The sequence below is a fragment of the Tetrao urogallus genome (assembly GCF_951394365.1).
Source record: "Tetrao urogallus genome assembly, chromosome: 3".
In the NCBI taxonomy this organism is placed as follows: Eukaryota; Metazoa; Chordata; class Aves; order Galliformes; family Phasianidae; genus Tetrao; species Tetrao urogallus.
Window position 1 is genome coordinate 55,113,175 of NC_136815.1, and position 20,181 is coordinate 55,133,355.

Sequence of the window (20,181 nt, forward strand, 5' to 3'; positions counted from 1 at the left end):
TTAGCCCAATCGAGACATATTCTAAAGCAATTTTCTTCTCCTACCAAGAAATTCTTGTAGCCATCAAAGGGGCCAAGTTGAAAAAATGGAATGGAAATGTCATCCTTCAGTATTAAGCAGGATTTGCAGAGATGTCAGTCCTTGATCTTTGCCAATATTTCATAAGCAAACAGTATACATTCACAAGACAGAAATTGGCAGTTTCACAGAGGTTAAAGAGTAAGACTGAACTGAAAATTTTCATATTTTAGACTTCTTTTTAAAAGTACTTCCTTTATAAGGAAACTTGTCTACCTTCACATATTCACAGTGAGTAAAAGATGCATAATCTTTTCATATGTAAGTCAATGAAAAACTTAAAGATTATGTTTTAATTGTCTCAAGGAGACGCAATTTTTAGCTTAGCTGTACTACAGGCAGCAAGAATTCTAGCAGCAGGATCGTTTTCTGTTGTCAATACTGCCCTTTGAAAACTATCTTCTGATGTTATTAGATGTGACTGCTGACAGAACATATATCAGCCTGTTCCAAAGTTCTACAACAAGGAACAGAAAAAAAGCAGACTGAGCAGATGATCATGACATATGGCCTTAGTGTTCCTGGTCTTGGAATCTTCATTTGGGTGATTTGGGTGATTTGGATTCAACTTCAGGCCAGACAGTAAATTATAGATTTTAGAGTCTGGACCTCGGGTCTGAGAATGGAGAGTCAAGGAATGGCATAAGAATGAAGAGACAAAAAATGAAGAGACAAAAAATGAAGAGACAAAAAATATTTGCTCTTTTTTTTTTTTTTTTTTTTTTTTTTTCCAGTCTTAGTCTTTCTTAGTCTTTCCTCACAAGGGAGTAGAGCTGCTCCATAACTTTGATCATCTTTGTGGCCCTCTGCTGGACTGATTCCAGGAGATCCTCATCTTTTTAGAACTGGGAAGGCCAACACTGGACAAAGTATACTAAATGTGGCCTCACCAGGGCAGAGTATAGGGAGAAGATCACCTCCCTTGACGTGCTGGCCACATTCCTTTTAATGCACCTCAGGGTACCAGTGGGCTTCCTGGCACACTGCCAACCTGCTCTCCACCAGAACACCCAGGTCCTTCTCCACAGAGCACCCCTCCAACAGGTCATCCCCTACAAGTACTGATACATGCATTTATTTCTTCCCAGGTGGAAGACTCTACACTTGCTCCTGTGAAACCCCTTCAGATTCCTCCCTTTCCACCTCTCCAGTCTGTCCAGGTCTCACTGAATGCTAGCACAGCCTTCCATTGTGTCAGCTACTCCTCCCAGCTTTGTATCATTGCAGACTTGCTGAGGGTGGACTCTATCCCTTCATTCAGGTTATTGATTAAGATGAAGATCCCCAGCATTAAGCCCTGGTGAATGTTGCTTTTTACAAGTCACTGACTGTGCCACTGATGACAATCCTCTGAGCTCTGCCAGCCAGAAAATTCTCAATCCACCTTACCATCCACTCATCTATCCCACACTTTCACAACAAGGATGTTGTAGAAGATGGTGCCAAATGCCAGCTGAAGTCAAGGCAGACAACATCCATTTCTCTCTTCCCACCTACCCAGCCAGTGATGACATCACAGAAGCTTACCAGGTTGGTTCAGCATGATTTCCCCTTGGTCAGTCCGTGTTTATAACTTCTGATAATCTTCTTCTCTTCCAATTGCCTGGAGAGAATATCCAGAACAAGTTTCTCGAACACCTTTCCAGGTACAGAAATGAGGCTGATTGTCCTGTACTTTCTCAGATCCTCCATGTTGCCCTTTTTGAAGACTGACGTGACATTAGCTATTCTCCAAACTTCAGGCACCACTCCCATTTACCAAGACCTTACAAAGATGATAGAGAGCAGTTCAGCAATCACCTCTGCCAGCTCCTTCAGCAGACATGGATTCAGCCCATAAGGTCCCATGGATTTGTGTGCATTGATTTTTTCTAGATGCTCTCTGACCAGATCCTCCACAACCAAAAAGAAGTCCTTCTTCCCCCAGACTCTCCTTCTTACCTCCAGGGTCTGGGAATCCTGAACACTGAAGACTTCAGCAAAGAAGACATTCAGCATCTCCTGTTACCAGGGCACCCACCTCATTTAGTAGGGGACCCACATTTTCCCTTGTCTTCCTTTTATTGTTGAAATACTTTAAAAATCCTTTCTTTTTATACTTTACCTCCTTTGCAAGATCTAATTCCAAGAGGGCCTTAGTCTTCCTTGTTGCATCCCTACAGGACCTGATATCCAACCTGACCCTCCCCTGAAACAACTTCATGCTATTCTCATTATGTATAGCTATGTGACAAAGCAAAAAAACTAATGGACACCTATTGAACATAGTATAAATATCTTCTACATTGACGCCAACTAAAATAAGTTCAACAATGCTGTTTAAAGCAAATGCTATTACAGATACATTATTTACAGCTATCATCAAGTGAATGGATCTCTTTTTAATGTACCAGCCTTTCTAGACAACTTTATAAGCAAAAAGAATACATCCTTGAAGATTTTATTTATTTATATATATATATGTAAACAGATATAAAAATATGTATCTTTAAAAACATACCTAGAGTTGAGGCACCTTGGGACTTCATTCATTAGAGATTACTTTTCTTCCTAGATGGAGAACTAAAGTAGCCCTGGATTATTTCCTAATGAATAGAGCTCATTTTAAGAACTACTGTTACAATCTAGAAGAACATTAACTAAACCTCCTCCCCCCTCCAGTAAACACACATATCTGGGATACGACAGACCCTCAACTATCATCTCTACTAAGTTTTTTGGCCAGCATAAGTTGAATTAATATTTGCATTCTATTTAGCTAAATCATTTATGTGTTGAAATAATTAATTATGAAAATGTACCAGTTCTTACTAAACAATAATTACTGAAACTGACACAAAATAGTTGATTTGTAGGTAAACTCAGTCCTTAAATGGATCTTGTTACTGGAAAGGAATCTTGATTCATGAGTGTAGTTTAATGCAAAGCAATTTTATGTCGTGGTAAATTACTATAAAAACATAAAAAAGAAATGAAGGTATGTTGTGCCTAAAATTAAACAAAACTATCTTGAAAGCTTCTTGATTTGCAGCTTAAAATACAAGTTGACAAAAATAAAAATTTAATATAAAACACAAAGCTAAGGCATCTGATCATTTGACAGGTAAGTACTGATAGAATGCATTTTATGGAGATTTAAAGTTGTAGAAAAAAAAATAAGAGTATTTAAATATTTTATAAGATCTCCTTAGTGGTTAAAGTTCTCCCACACATACACCAAATTTACATTTGATTTCTTCTCAGTAATTGTTCCAGTACTTGAAAAACAGTTTGCAGTTATCAAAAATGCCTGTTGGTGATACATATACCTCTTTCAGATCTAGTAATTTTCACTTCAGTTTTAAGTTGCTTCTCTCTCATTTTCTCAACAGGCATTTCAATCACAGTTGGAAGGTTCATTCTTTGAAGTAATATATAGTATTATTTTCTCATGTTTCATACTTTGACAACAAGAAGCACCTTAATGAAGCTTGTGGAAATATTAACACGTAAATATTTTAAATGTACAAGTAAATTTTCACAGAATTTATGTTGCAAAAATGTTCAATGTTACACCAAGAAATTCTCAATTAAAGTATTTTTTGTTTTCTTGGGTATTATGTCTTTTTTTTTTTTTTTTTTTTTTTTGTCTGAGAATAGTGACTTCCAGAAATATTCTCTGTACACAGGGATGACCACAGTTAGGCTTACCATTGTACATTCAGACAGAACCAGTGAAATATGGAAGGAAACCTTCAAGCTATGTCTAAACATAGGGATCAGGAGCTGAACACACTGATTTGGCCCAGACCTGAGTCTCCTTTGCACACCTGCTGAACATATTTGTTTCCGAAGAAAAGAAAGCCAATTGCAGGGTAAAAGCTGAGGAGTATTTCAGCAAGATCCTCACCTGGATAATAAGGGAATTTCTGGATTCTGAATGTTCCGTGATACCTGTCTGAGTGGAGCATCACAACAGTCTTGAGTCTTGTATTAGGTTAGAACTCAACATGCAAACTAGGGCTGGAGGACCAAGGAAAAGCCTGAGCTTTGACAGCCTGAATACTGTCTCACTTCTCTGACTGGAAATAAAGCAGCTCAGAAGGCTTCCTCAAGATGGGGTAGCTGGCTGATCCTTTTAGGTTTGGGGAAATCCATAATGTTTCCAAATGTTTTCCAAACATTTTAGCAGAAGAATTTTTCTTTTGAGGTAAGATCAAAATAAATAAGTAAATAAATTAGTATTCCATTTTAAATTAGAATGAAAAATATGCTTCATAAATGGATGTCAACGGTTTACAGGCTGGTTCGGCCCAGTTCTGTGACTAATGGGGTGAAGGGATTTTGCAAAATCCGCGACTCCAGAAAAGGGAAACAGGGGACCCCAAAATAATTAAAAACAGCGGCAATTATGTGAGGAGAAACAAACTAATTTACTAATACGGTAACAGAATGCAAGATAACACACTATAATACAGTATAATTAGAATTGAAGCTAATAAATCAAATATAATGGGAGTGACCATGATCATTTATGCATGACTATATGAACAGTCATGCATTCCGTTCAAAGGAACTACCACCTTTGAAGAAATGGCAATAAAAATAGTAAATATTTTTAACAGATAATTTATACAGTACTTTAATTTCAAAGAACTGTACAAAGGCTTCTAATAAATGAGAACACAAGTCATTGCATGTGTGCAGAGTCTTCTGTCTGTCTAGCTTAAAGAAAATTGTATACTTGACCTTTACTTCAAAGGAACGTTAAAGGGCTGCACAGAGCTGCTGCTCTCCAGAAGATTAAACAAGTTAGTAATAGCCCTCTTCCACTTACAAGTTCATTCAATGTATTGACTCTATACTTACAGTGTTAAAATTTGAAACACTAAATATAGGGATCACTAACTTGCAAATTAAAAGAATGCTTCTCCCAGATTAAACTGTTAACATTTACAGCATACTTAAGGACAGTAGTAACACCTGCTGTGATTATAACTCCACCAGCTCTGGGCTTTCTTCTGCAGTGGCCATGCTACCAGTGCTGCTGCAAGATGCTGGTGGGCAGTGCTCAAGGTGAACAGTATGAACCAACTTGCTTGTATATTGAGGAGTTGAAGGCTCACACATCCGTATGTTCATGTGCTTGATTACTTCTAGCATTGCTGCCAGTATACTGTAGCTGAAATCAGTTGATGATATCATTCAGAAACCAAAAGCTGGGGCTAATAACCATCTTTCCAAGTGACTGATCTCTTGATCAACTTCTTCCACAAAAGAGTAGGTGCTGCAAGAGTTCCTAAAAAACCTTGTATATTTTGGGTTTCTGCGAAATAAAACAAACTTCATATTGCGAAGGTAGATGTTCTACTCCCTGATCCCTGTTAATGAAAGTAACATTCCAAACCTTCTTTAATATACAGATATTTTTTCTCTTATAATTACTTAATTTTATTCACATTTGTATGACAATGTTCTTTTTCAGTGAAGGCTTCTTAGTGGAGTTATAGTGGTTGTCTTCTGTCTTTGCATTAATAAAGCATTTTTTTAATACAATTTTTTTAGCCTAAGCCCATTCAATCTAGAAATGGCTAGCTAAAATAGTTTTTGCAGCTTTCTTTATCATTTTCAACTAAACCACATATAGACAGAGATGCGTACATACACAATTATGTAGAAGATAATTTGATATAATATTGTTTCTAGACTATAAAATAGTGATGCTTTTTTGTTTGTTTGTTTTTTGTTTTTTGTTTTCTTTTTTTAAAAGTGATGCTGGAATACCCCCATTGTCTTTCTCTGTTGCAGAATGTCACAGCAAGAGAGATTTAGTGAATGGAGTCAAATCAGCAAGAACAGCTTTTCTGAAAAGATATCTGGGAATGACAGGTAGAAATGAAAATGCCTGCTTTGTAAGTGAAATGTGACATTCATGTGCAGTGATACTGTTCAATTTTCACTTACTGCATCTATTCGGTCAGAGAACAGAACCTTAAATAGTTAGCCATATCTGTCAATCACATGTCATCAACAATAGCAGAAACACAGCAAAAAAGTGAACACTTCACAGACGCTTGAGCATATGAATTACTTAGTGAATCCCCAACCGTGAGGCTTACAAAAACCTTTTCACAAAATACTTTTGTAAAAGGAAATGGAGGTAAATTAATCTGATAAAATTTTCAATGCTAAAAAATAATGCAACTTAAGAGTTCTAATACTTTGCCAAAGAAAAATCACCCTTCTGAATTCAATCTGTGTTAGATGGCATCTTACAAAAGAAAGACCATAGATTTTGAAAGACAATAGGTCACACTTTTGAATACAACAGGCCAAATTTATCTCCAGTGTCATCCTGAGTTGCACCTGAGATTAATTTACTCTGTTATCTATGTTGGACAGCATTAGAATGAATATATAAGCTCTTTAAACCTGAAGTGTCACTTTCATGACATACTCATGCCCAGCACTGAGTCTTGCTTAAATTAAGAGTGATGTGTTAAGTTTACTAGTGGATCTTCAAGCAACAGAAACGTGAAAAAGAATTAGTTTTGCAGGAACTTTTCTACCAGCAATATTTTGCAATTTCACTTACATGCATCTAGACTGGTGTATATAAACACCACTATTTCTCCTAACACTGGAAAGAACTTAAAGATCACTACAGTAAAGGTCCATCAGTAGATTTTTCGTCCCCTTAGATAAATACATAGTACACATTTAAACCATAGCACACTTAAAACACATGGTCAAAGTTCAAAACAAATTATGAATTCTTTCCTCTTGTATCACACAGATTCAGAATTTACCTGCTGAGATCCATAGGCTGTTTGGAAAAATGATATAGGATGCCTATAAGAAAAACAGTTATTTTTTTTCTATAAGATATATATTAGAATTTGCAGTGTCTGATGCATGGACTCAGATGTGAACGATCCAAATCGTTTATTACGAGTTCTCACATCACTTATATATCTTCACAAGTTTTCTTTTTCTAGCTTTCCCACCCACCCATACAACTTTCCCATCCACCTTTACATGTCAACAGAGCATTCTACAAAACAGTCTTCAGCCATTCACACAGGCACTTACCCAATCAGAGCCATGAGACGTTCTTTCTTCTTCTAGAGGTGTCCTTGGTTCTCATGCTTTTTATCTTGCTCCACAGCTTCTGCTCTGAACAGTTTTTCTTGTATTCCCACAAGAATTGTCCTGCGTGTTAACAATAAGCAGACAACATTTTTCTGTTACCTCTTGAGCAGTATCTCTCATGGTTGCTATTGCCACCTACTAACACCCAGTTAAGCTCGCGTTTTCCTCTAACACAAAAGATGTCAGTAAGTGGATTTCCTGGTGATCATGAACATTAAGCACTACCAGTTGGTTATCAATTTTAATGATGGTTTGGAAAATATTTTTCTTTCTGTTGTCTGTTCAGCTGGAACAGACAGGGTCTGGATTTATTGAGCTTTTTTTTTTTTTTTTCAGTTTTTAATTAAAAACTTTTGAAAAACAAATATTATGTCTCACACAAAGATCAAAAGGATCTCTCAAGAGAACTCCAAGACTGTTTTATGACCTTTGAAGGGAAAACAGGCTGTTTATTACAAAGCTATATATTAGATTTCCTTGTATACTCAAAATAAAAATACTGTTAAAAATGAAAGCATGTATTTCTCAAAAGTCTCCCAAAGTCTTACTGACATGCTCTATGAAAATTAAACTCCATAATCTAGAAAAACAAAAAGATTTTAGTAGGGTCTAAAGATTGTGGTTGTTTTTTGTTTTTTTGTTTTTTGTTTTTTGTGGGGAGTGGTGAGTAGCAAGGGAGTATTACGGTAAGTTACAAGCGGAAGAATTTCCATATTTAAGGCAGATTCTTCAAATCTCAGATAAATTTATATATGTACAGAATAATAAGCAAAAAGACCTTTTTCCTGAGTCCGTGATAGCATTTAACTGGAGCAATGACAACAAATTCCACTTCAAAGTACAAAATGCTGTAGGAAGAGGAAATGCCAGAATTAGGTCCTATCCATCTCCATTTGAAAGGAAACATGCCAGGGAAATTTTAGGTGGAGAGTTTCCCTATCACTCCCTGTCTGGACTGGGCAAAAAGAACCTCTTTGTTCTTCAAATTGCCATCATAATGTCTGCTAGTATTTTTAAGGAAACTACACAAGTGAAGCCAGTCTTAAGCAAATATATTTTTTCCTGATGCTTGACTGCAAAAAATTTATTACTACGCCAACACTTCCTGCTCAATATTCTCCCTAATTGTAATTATTGTGTCAGTCATATCTTGATTATAAGGATTAGAATATTCTAAAGCCTAATGCAAAGAGACAAAATCTGTGGCTGTAATGTTAAGGATGTAATTATTAATACCAAGTCAAAACAGAAGATTCGTCAGCTAAAATCAAATATTGCAAAACAGTAAGTTAAAAAAAAAGAGACAAGGAAAAGGTCTCCGAGCTTTAGGGGTCACTATGACTGAGGAGATTCAAAATGGGCCCCTTCACTCACTGGCTGAATATCAGCCAACATCACTCTGTGAGTTTCCTTGTCCAGAAGAAGAGAAAGGTTTCAGCTGCATCTCGTGAAGGTTTTTAAAACTGTACACTTCAGTATATCATTTTGGTTCTTATTTCAACCAAAAATACCAGTTGCACAAAATGGCAGCATAACACATTTCAAAGATGTATAAACAACTTAGGATTCAATGTTCTTCTCTTTAAAGGTCACAAAGAGCCCAGATCAGTGCATTAATGTCTGGGACACTTGCTTTGAAATTCATGAGCTCTATGTTATTACGCAGATGTATTTATAACAAATATTTTAAATTTCTCCATACTAAAACCTATGTCCTGTATCCACTGGTGACATATGCTCCAAAAAAATAAGGGATACATTCTATATTCCTCTGTGAGGTATCCTGTGCCATAGATACCTACCTATAAATCTATGGGGATTATTGTACCACCCACAGGTCTGTTTTACCAGCCGTGGGATTGAACCATGATTTTCTGATGAGTCAGCATAAAGAACCATATGGAGCCACTTCATCTCGCAACAACCTTTTGTAATAAGAACGGCCTCCATTTTTAGTTCACTGAGACAACTTAATTTTTTAATTGTAGATTCTTTTCTAGATAAACAGATCAGATGAGATTAATTGATATTATAATTTTTACATATCTTGTACTTTCTAACAGCTCAGCATAATCAATAAGAAAAAGAAAAACCAAAAACATTTTATAGTATAGTGTCAAAAAGCACTATCTAGCTGCACAATCATATAAAATATGCAGTGACTTAATATCCCATTAACAATTGTGTTTTATGACCTGCCAGTCAGCCAGCTTTTAATCCACTGATTATGTGCCAGGTTGATTTGGAATGGTTTGGTTTCCTTAAACAAAATACATTGTAGCGGAGAAGCAATAGCTCCTATAGGATTATTATGTCAATATTACTTTTGTCAAGCAGAATAACCACCTGAAAAAGCAGCACCAATGTACTTTGATAGAATTTATTTTTCATAAATCCTTGATAGTTGGTATTCTTAATGCCAGCCTCTTTAGTACAAATTTAATACAAAATATTATTTTATTCCGTACTGATACGAAAGAATGGTAAACACTTAGATAATAGAGCTTGCCTTTTTGAAATGCTGGTTGCTTCTTTGCTATATTTTATTTGAACTTTTACAATAAAATGCAATTATCTTAAGTACTAAACATTCTCTGAAATAATTTTAAACTACGATTATTGTTACATAAATTTATTTTTATGCAAATATAGACAAAAGTCTTTTTCACAGACTTTTGTTTTTCAACATAACTATTAGAAATGTCACCTTTTTTTTATATATAAAAATGGGCAATACTGTTTTAATACTCCTTGTTTATGAGGGCTGTTCTGAAAGCGGTGTCTCCTATTTTATGGGGCCATGAAGTCAGAGGCAGATGGTGGTGGTACAGCAATAGGGAGTGAACCTTCTCACCTACATACCATTGTATGTTGTTGCCATGCAACAGATGGCAGCAGAGGGGCAATTTGACAAAGTGGCATCTGACATGGAAGTGAATAGGGTATCAAGCCGAAGAGTATCATTGAATTACTTCCTGTGGAAAAAAATTGCACCCATTCATCATGTTGATGTCATTCTTTGACACCTGATGAATGTTAATGGATATCAAACAGTGGATGTGAGCACAGTGAGGAGTTTCATGGTGTGCTTCTGTAGTGGCAACAGTGGGTCACTTCCAGTGGTGCAGATTTTTCCAAGCACAGCATGCAGGCTCTTGCTCATCACTGATGAAAATGCATGGTTAATGGTGGTGACTATGTTGAAAAACAGTGTGATTGTGCTCTTTCTATCTGTTGCAGATTCCATGGAGATAAACTCTAGGCATTATGTATCATACTCCTCTACTAGAGGAGGTGCATGAGATACAGATGTAGAATCATTACACTTGTGTCTTGTGTCAGTCTACTCCAATAAAGCAAGCTTGATAAACCTAATTACTGGAATAATCTTTCTATTGTTTTATATTACAAATATTTTTCCCATGCATAAGCTTTTGCTTATATTCATATATAACATCCTTAGAAGCACACTTATAGGCTAGTATACCAAGAATCATTTACTGATATGGAGGAAGTTTAATTTCTTTGAATCCTTTAATTTACAATCTAATTCTGTAGCTGAAATAAGTGCTGTCACTGAGCAACAGCATACCTTAAGCAGCAGAAAGATATCCCAAGATGCATTTTCCTGCAAATGTTCTTTCACTGAAATAACATTAGATGTTTATTGCAACACTTACTTTTAATAGTTAATGGTTTTTATGGATGCTGTGCGTAATGTCTTCTATAAAACTAATCTTAGATTTGCATACACAATAGTACAATAAAATCTGGACTGCTAGTCTGTAGTGATTTTCTAAGGATAATAATTTCAACATTAACAATTTTTACTGCATAGAAAAAAAATTCCGTGGCAGCAAACAATAGAGGAAGTGTAATGATGTTGATTTACAATAAATTAAAAAAAAAATACATCAAGATTATTCCTTTTCTTGGGAAAAAAAAAGAAAAAAGAAAAAAAAAGACAACTGTGTTTTAATGGACAAGTATACTTTCCTATAATAAAATTATTTTCAAAATTTATAGATCAATGATAAAAAGTAAGGAGGAGAGGAGAGGAGAGGAGAGGAGAGGAGAGGAGAGGAGAGGAGAGGAGAGGAGAGGAGAGGAGAGGAGAGGAGAGGAGAGGAGAGGAGAGGAGAGGAGAGGAGAGGAGAGGAGAGGAGAGGAGAGGAGAGGAGAGGAGAGGAGAGGAGAGGAGAGGAGAGGAGAGGAGAGGAGAGGAGAGGGTAAATGTATGTATTATAGAGGAGCAAAAACATTTCAATGTATATAGTGAAAAAATAATATTTTTTTAAAAAGAAAAATACTTTTCATACTATACACTACCTAATTTTTGCACTGTATACTATTTGTACATAGAAAAATGATAAGGGTGAGAAAGGAATAACTTGCAACTTTGTGTAATGTAAAAGTATTTATGCAAATGTAAATATTCTTTAAAGACTATTTCTCTAAGTAGTTAGGTTATGTTTACAAGCAACCTACTATCTAGTCTTTTGTACAGAAAGCTTTGCTATTTCACAGCCATTTGACATGCATTTATTATGTAAATTAAATGAGGTTGATAACTGTCAACAACATATAATGCCAGACTAAAACGGCTATATTACTTTGCATTATATTAAAATACATTTTCCACTTTTGTGTATTGCTCCAAAAAACATGTCAACAATTTATTAAATTGCAGACTGCAATCTTTGGGGAGAGACCATAGCTATATTAAGGACAAGATTTACTGAAAAAGAGCAATTTACATATCAAACTCACTGTTATTATATCACATAATCTAAATCTCTTGTAGAATATCTTCATGGTTCCACAATTAAAAGCTTGTTAGTAACATCGTTGGTTTTTATCATAACTCATACAGTGTGATTGTCTACCTTAAACATATTTGTATGCTGAGGAGTACAGGGATGAAACTGGGGAGAGAAGCATGAAGACATCCCTCTGCCTGACTGAGAACAGGTATGATGTTCTTGACTCACACTCCAGTAACAGTCTTCACTCTGAAGTTGTTCTGTTTGTCGTTTCTGACACAAAACTGAAAAGGTTTAAAAGACTAGCATAGAAAATACAGGTTAGACAAAACAGATTCCTTATAATACACCATTCTTCTGAAATCATTTGAGTTTGTATAGATTTACATTATATCAGCTTTGAGAATCTGTGTAGTGTTGCACATATTCACTGCTACAAAAGAGTCCCTTTCCAAATCACTTCAGAAGTTTGAAACAGTCCCATAAATATCAGCTCTGTATTTCTGACTCTACCTTACTTCAATTAAGTCAATTACTTTAGACCTAATCTATAATCAGATGGTAGGATTTGTCCTTTGAAAAAGAAGTTATCAGGAGGAAGCGCACACCCCTTAGAGCAAACTGAGATTGCAGGATATGTCAGATAAGAGGGAAAACATGAGATTTTTTTTCCTCATCTTTTCTTATCCCTTCATTTTGACACTGTACAAAACCCTGCCAGCAATCCATCTGCAATATGTCAAAAAATAAAAATAAAAAATAAAAAATAAATTGCCTTGATCTCAATTTATGAAAAGATCTTAACATCATTTACTTTGGTCATCCTGAAAACTTCTCTGTATACTTTAGCAACACTGGACAGCGGAGATTTTGTTTTACAATCTGAGTTACTACAGTCTATACCCTGAGAACCTACCTTCTACTCACAAAGAAACTGTATGAACGGGTTTCTGGCAGGAAAAAATAAAAATAAAAATTGAAAAACTGAACAGCATGTAACACTTTTCTACAATAAACATATTGTTAGCACATGCACGATCCACACAGCTGTAGTTGGTGGGTTCCCTAACTCAATATTCTTGCGCTTGCCATGTTGTGACTTCTCAGTGGAATTCTGTGCCATTCCCACAAGAATTTTCAGACGTTTCACAGTCTTTTGCTTGTTTTGCTTGTATTGCTTCAAAGCAAACCATCAGTTATCAATAGTTCACTTTCTCTGAGAAGTAGTCTATTATTTTGTTCCAAGTTTGCTGTAATTTTACACACCTCTATCACCTATTTGCAGAATACACTGTACTGAGTTTTGTAACCTCTTATTTTAAGAGAACCAGTTCATAGAATCATTGAATCACAGAATGGTTTGTGTTGGAAGGGACATTTTAGTACAGCTAGTTCCAACCCACCTACTACAGGAAAAGATATTTCCCACTAGCACAAAGCCCCATCCAGCCTGGCCTTGAACACCTCCAGTGAGATGGACAACCTGTTCCAGTGTCTCACCACCGTCACAGTAAAAAACTCCTTCCTAATACCTAATCTAAATCTACTCCCTTCCAGTTTAAAATCATTTCCCCTCTTACACGCTGTGTAAAAAGTCCCTTCCCATCTTTCCTGTATGTCCCCTTTGAGCAATGTAAGGCTGCTATAAGGTTTCCTTGGAGCCTTCTACTCTCCAGTTGCTGGTCTATGGGTGAATTTTCTTTTCTTCTGTTATGTCCTCTCAAGAAGAGAAGCAAATATGGTGCAGTTTCAAGTTGTGGAGGACCACAGACATAATGACATAATAATTATAGTTTGTTCCCAGTTCCTTCCCTGAAAATCTAGATTTTTAAAAATTTTATTTATTTGATTTGTCAAACTAAGTACACATTTTCAGAAGACTTTTTCAGTCACTGAAAGATTTTTTCAGTCAGACATCCTGAGAAAATGAGCGTCCTTGGTGTCCATATTTATGTGTGAAGAACTGGTATGATTTTTCCTTGTATGCACCAGTCTGCATTCCTGTTGGCTGAAATTTCAGCATATGATTCAAGAATCTGAGCATTATTTATAAGATCTTGCAGTTAATTTTAACACATTCCTGTTATCAATCAACATCATAAAATTTAACAACTTTGCCTATTCACTTAAATTTCATTATTTTTAATCTATTTAATAGATCAAAATAATGGATGTGCCTTGATGCCTTATTTATGCTCTTGCTAAATATATCTAACAAACTTACTGGTAAAGAGTTTGTGATTCATTCAGCTAGTATTTAAAGTAGAAACTAGATAAATACAGATTAGAATTTAGCCAGGATTTGAGATTAAAAGGCAAGTAACAAAACTTGTGGGTAATTTATTACCAAATAACTTGGTAAGGCTATTGATGGATGCTTTCTAACACTAAAATCTTTTTAAATTAAGAATGGAAGGTGGTTAATTTGGGGGGTTGTTTTTTTAAGTGCTACATTCTGTTTTAAATAATGATAACTTCTAGAGCCTGCATTAGTGCAAAGTCAGACCCTCCCTTTCAGTGAACAGCCTGTTTGCTGTGTCTACAAAGACAGTTTTCACGACACAGGGAATGTTACCACCTCAGCCTGCAGATCCCTGGTGAAAAGTACATGGAAAATTATTTACGCTAACGGCATGCTGCAATATACAATAGCAAACCTGTAAATAATTGCAGAAATGCATTACACATTCTGACAGTAACATATTCTTGTGTCTCTTTTCTTGTGTCTCAGTAGTTCTTGCCTCAGTGAGGTACAAGCAGGTTGATGCTTATGCACTCTGTGACTAGGCAGGTTTACTTAAGTGATAGAATACACTGAATCAGGCAGAGACAGCTGTAGCTCCCAGTTTTCAAACCAGGGCTGAGCCTGCTTTGCTCATGCAACAGAATCCCACATGCAGTTTTGTTGGGAGCAACTTGTGCTCATGAAGACCAGCCTAGACATGATGCAAGTCCAAACAGAACACAGAATCACACCTTTGTTATTTTTTAACTCATCTTTCAGAATTTGTGAAAATATGCTCTCCACTCTCCCTTATATTTGATCAACTATTAGTAAATATTTGCATGTACTTTCACAGCTGACAATAAATTTAATAGCAAATACAATTAACGCTGGTTTAGCTTGTTATTTCACAATCTATTATAAATCTAAATTTCCTTTTTTTTAAAAAAAAAAATGTTCAAAAAATAAAATATTGGATAACTGAAAAGGTATCAGGGAGTTGGAATCTCATTACAGATTAGACACAAGTTCCTAAGTAACTCAAAAAATGTACTGAACAGCTCAAATAAAAATAAATTTGACATGTTTTTTCAGGAAGACAAAAAGGAGTTTAGTTATATGTTTAGAGGATTTTTCCTCCCAAATATTTCCAATCTCACTTTGTGTTTCTGCCTCTATAAATGCATTTTGTAGTAAAAAAATTTAGTTCCACTTTATGCTGGCATAATCTTTCATACATATCATTTATATATACAGATCTACACCTTCAAAAAGGTGAAAAAAATACTGCTGACAAAAAGTCAAGAATTATGTGAAAGCTAAAAAACAAAATAAAACATAAAAGTTCTGAGAGCATTATCTTCTTTTTCTTATCTGGCATCACGTCCTTCCTTTTTGCTCTTTCACTCATCAGGATCTATATTTATTATCTGTTGCCATCTAGCTTAGATTGCAAGATCTTTAGGGCAAGGACCTCATCTTCTTACATGTCTGTAATGTGCCACGAATTCCTCTAGCACTAAACAAATAATAAACTGAGTCTGCAGACTCGTTTAGCATCCATTTCAATTTGTGGTGAAGGCTCACCATCTCCTCAAAGTGTGAGGTTCATTTCTTTCTCTTAATGGTCAATGCCGGACAAGCATAAAGATAAATCTGTATTTTTCTGACCTCTGCTGCAGAAAACTTATTCATTAGAGATCCTCCTGACAGTGACCCCAGGCTAGCCTACTCAAATCCAAATCTTGGCAGTTAACATTTTCTTGCAGTCAAAATTCACTGCACAGATTTCTTTAGATAGCCCTCTTCGTTCTTTATGGTCATCTGGTACTAACAGAGTTTCAAGTCTGAATAACCAGAAGATCTCCTTCCAGCAATCTCTGATAGCCCATAAAGAATCTAGAAAGCACTCTTCAGAGGATAAAATGAAAACTGTCAGTTTAAGTCACTGACTAAAATGACTGGGAGTCATTTTCATAGGGAGATTAAAAAAAAAAACAAAAAGCAAACAAACAAACAAAAAAAAAGAGCTAACATAAATAATAAAAACAGTAACAAACAGTTTTCCAAATCATTTAGGAAATGTTTCATTTATTAACCATCAACTTTCCTATTTCTAGAAAGTATGTAAAACAAGTAGCCAGAAAAGAGCATTGAGTTATTTACCTTACTTGGAAAACAACTTTCACTATATGAGACATTTCAGTCATTTTGATCAACATATTCTCTTATTTCTGCAAAAACAGAATATCAAGCATGCTGAGTAACCATGATATCTTCAAGCAAAACAAATTACTTCTCACTAGAATACCCTGAACCCCTTGACATTTGGATGTGTGACAGGATGGTGGCAGGGAGGGAAGGAGGGGGATTTCAGTTTCTCTAGCTAAAATTGACTGTGTCACATTGGAGACAGTTTGATGTGGCAGCCCTTTCAAGCTTCTACAAAAGAGGCTGCACTACCTCAGTTGTCACAATGATGCATGTAGGATGTTTTCACCCACAAGGTCTATGCTTGCATCTATTACAGCAATAGTCTGAAGCTGAGAGCTGATGAAAACTTCAGTTCCAGTCTCCTCCTTACTTTTCAGGCTGAGTGGAGAGTTGCAATTTTTCCTCAAGCAGTATTAACAGGAAATAAAATGGAATTTCTGAATTTTCTAAGTTTGAAATCCAGAATTTACCATCTTTTGCCCCTTTGCCACACCTAAACAAGTAGACTTCCAGAAGGCATTAGGAAGGACATAGCCAAGTGACCTGACTGTTGTTACTATTTTCTGGATACTCTCTTACTTGTGTACAAATGCTTGGTAAGTATATATATATCTCTCCACATGCAGACCTGGTGGGAACTGGTACAGAGCACAAAACCTCAAGTATGTCATGGAAAATCCTTATCTGGTAGATATACACCTTCTCTCCCTCACTCAGGTGAATCATCATTGCAATTTACCCTTAAAAATATCCATGTGCTAACACAGCAGGTCTTTTTGCTAAAGCTGAGGTTAAACTATCTGTCAGTATTTAAGAAATATCACAAAAACCATAGCAGCTATTTGGCTATGTACTCTTTACAGATTCTACACCAGAAAACTTTTTTATATATACGTTTATGGAGTTTTTAAGGTAGAAAAAAAAAACCTCTATCACACAATCAGTAAAGTGAAAAGTATGCATAAATCATTCAGTGGTAGGCGTTAATGAAAACATTCCTGTTTGTCATTGTTCAGGAATTGGGGAAGTAGGAGACTCTTTTAAATCCACAGGTCTCCTGAGGAAAGTATGCTCAATAAGTTACTAAGCTACAGCAATTTATTATTTTGGAAACTACTTTATGAAATGGCAATATTAAATTATTCAATCAATACTGCCAACTTAGTTTAAGTTGTGAATAAGCTGATTATACAAAAGATCTCAGTGATCCGTTTATCACGTTGCTTGCCACTTGATACATGACAGCTGTCGTCACCAGCAGATGGTTTTCCTTTTATTTAACAGCAATAATTAATACTTTATTGTAATGAATCAACAGCAGTCAATATATAAATGTTTAATGAGAAATTTAAGAAACAGATAGGTATGGATTTGTTAATGACATCCTATTATTTTATTAAGGCATTGTGGGGTATCATTCAGAAAGAGGGCAACTACAGTGTGGGACCCAGTGAATTGAAATCAATTGACTTTTGAATTTGAGATTGAAATCAACATACTTTTATTGAAAACACTTGAAATAGAAAATGCCATTTCCAGATGTTGAAAAAGCAAAACATATCTCCTAGTGTTATGGTGGTTCACAAAATCTGGTGGTTCTCTTAAATGCAGCAGAGATGGAGATGTATCTTGGAAGGCTTTCACCAGCAATATGGATAATTTTTATGAGAGTTAAAAGGTAAAGAACAGCAATAAATATTTCTATAAATACATCAACAGCAAGAGGAGGGCTAGGGAGAATCTCTATACCTTGTTGGACACCAAGAACAACACAGTGACCAAGGATCAGAGATACTTAGGACTGGAGGGAATGGCTTCAAACTGCGCCGGGGGAGACTTAGGCTGGACATTAGGAAATATTACTACTCTGAAAGAGTGGTCAGGCAGTGGAATGGGCTACCCAGGGAGATGATGGATTCTCTGGAGGTGTCCAAGGAACATTTGGAAGCTGTGTTGAGGGCCATGGTTTAGTGAGAACAATTGGTGATAGGTGGATGGTACGACTGGATGATCTTGTAGATCTTTTCCAACCTTGGTGTTTCTGTGATTCTGTGACTTCTGTGATTACTTAATGCCTTATTTGCCTCAGTCTTTAACAGTAAGATTAGCTACTCCCTGGGTATGCAGCCCCTTGTGCTGGTAGATAGGGAGGGGGAACAGAATAGGCCCTGCATAATCCACAATGAGATGGTTTTGGACCTGCTCTGAAAGCTGTACACTCAGAAGTCCATGGGGCCAAATGGTTTGCACCCTAGAGTGCTGAGGGAGTTGGCAGATGTTGTTGCCAAGCCACTCTCCAACATTCTTCAGCAGTCCTGGTTAACAGGAAACATCCCGGGGAACTGGAGACTGGAAAATATGATGCCAATTTTCAAAAAGGGCCAGAAAGATGATCCTGATAGATACAGACCTATCAGTCTCACTTTGGCGCTGGGGAAATTATGGAATGCATAATCTCATGAGCCATCATAGACCAATTAAAGGTCAACCAGGGAATCAGGGCCAGTCAGCATGGGTTTACGAATGGTAGATCCTGTTTGACAAAACTGATTTCATTCTATGACAAGGTGACCCACTTAGTGGATGAAGATAAAGCTGTCAATGTGATCTACCTGGACTTCAGTAAAGCCTTTTATTCTGTCCCCCACAACATTCTTGTGGAGAAGCTGGCTGCCCACAGTTTGGATGGGCATACTCTCTGCTGGGTGAAACACTGGCTGTATGGCTGGGACCGAAGTGCTGTGGTCAATGGATTTAAACCTAGTTGGTGGCCAGTCAAGAGTGGTGTCCTCCAGGGCTTGGTACTGGGGCCGCTTCTTTTTAGCATCTTTATTAACGATCTTGATTAGGGGATTGAGTGCACCCTCAGTAAATTTGCAGGTGACACCAAGTTGGGAGGGAGTGTTGATCTGCTGGAGATGAGAATGGCACTACAGAGGGATTTGTATAGACTGGATCAATGGACCAAGGCAAACCATATGAGTTTCAATAGGACCAAGTGTAGGGTCCTGCATTTTGGTCAAGCAACCCTGCAGGTTTCCGGGGGAGTGACTGGAAAGCTGCCTGACTGAAAGAGACCTTGGTGTACTGACGGACAGTTGGCTGAATATGAGCCAGAAGTGTGCCCCAGTGTCCAAGAAGGCCAATGGCATCCTGGAGTGGTGAGCTGAGCAGGACTAAGGAAGTAATGCTGCTCCTGTACTCAGCACTGATGAGGCTTCACCTCAATTACTGTATTCAGTTTTGGGCATCTCAATACAGAAAGGACACTGAGGTTCTGGAGCAGTCCAAAGAAGGGCAACAAGGCTTGTAAAGGGCTTAGAGAAATACCTTCCAAGGAGTGACTGAAGGAACAGGAGCTATTTAGTATGGGGAAGAGGAGGCTAATACCTTGTTGCTCTCTTCAAATATCTCAAAGATGATTGCAGTGAGAGCGGGGCTGTTGTAGTGAGGGATATGGTTTGTGGGAAATGTTGGTGGGAAAGTTGGATTGGACTGGATGATCTTGGCAATCTTTTCCAACCTTGGTGATTCTATGATTCTATATATCTTAATCCTACTGTCTTGTAGTACTTTGATTTGGCATAATGCTTACAGAAAACGTGATTTCAGTTGCAAACGGTTTTTATCACAACAGGTAATTTATTACAGTAAAGAAAACTAAGTACATCTGAAGTATTCAGATTATTCCTTTTCAGATGAGCTAAAGGGAATATTAATAGGAGCTTCTCACCTTTTGGTAATTTAGATCAAAGTGACAAAAGTCAAACT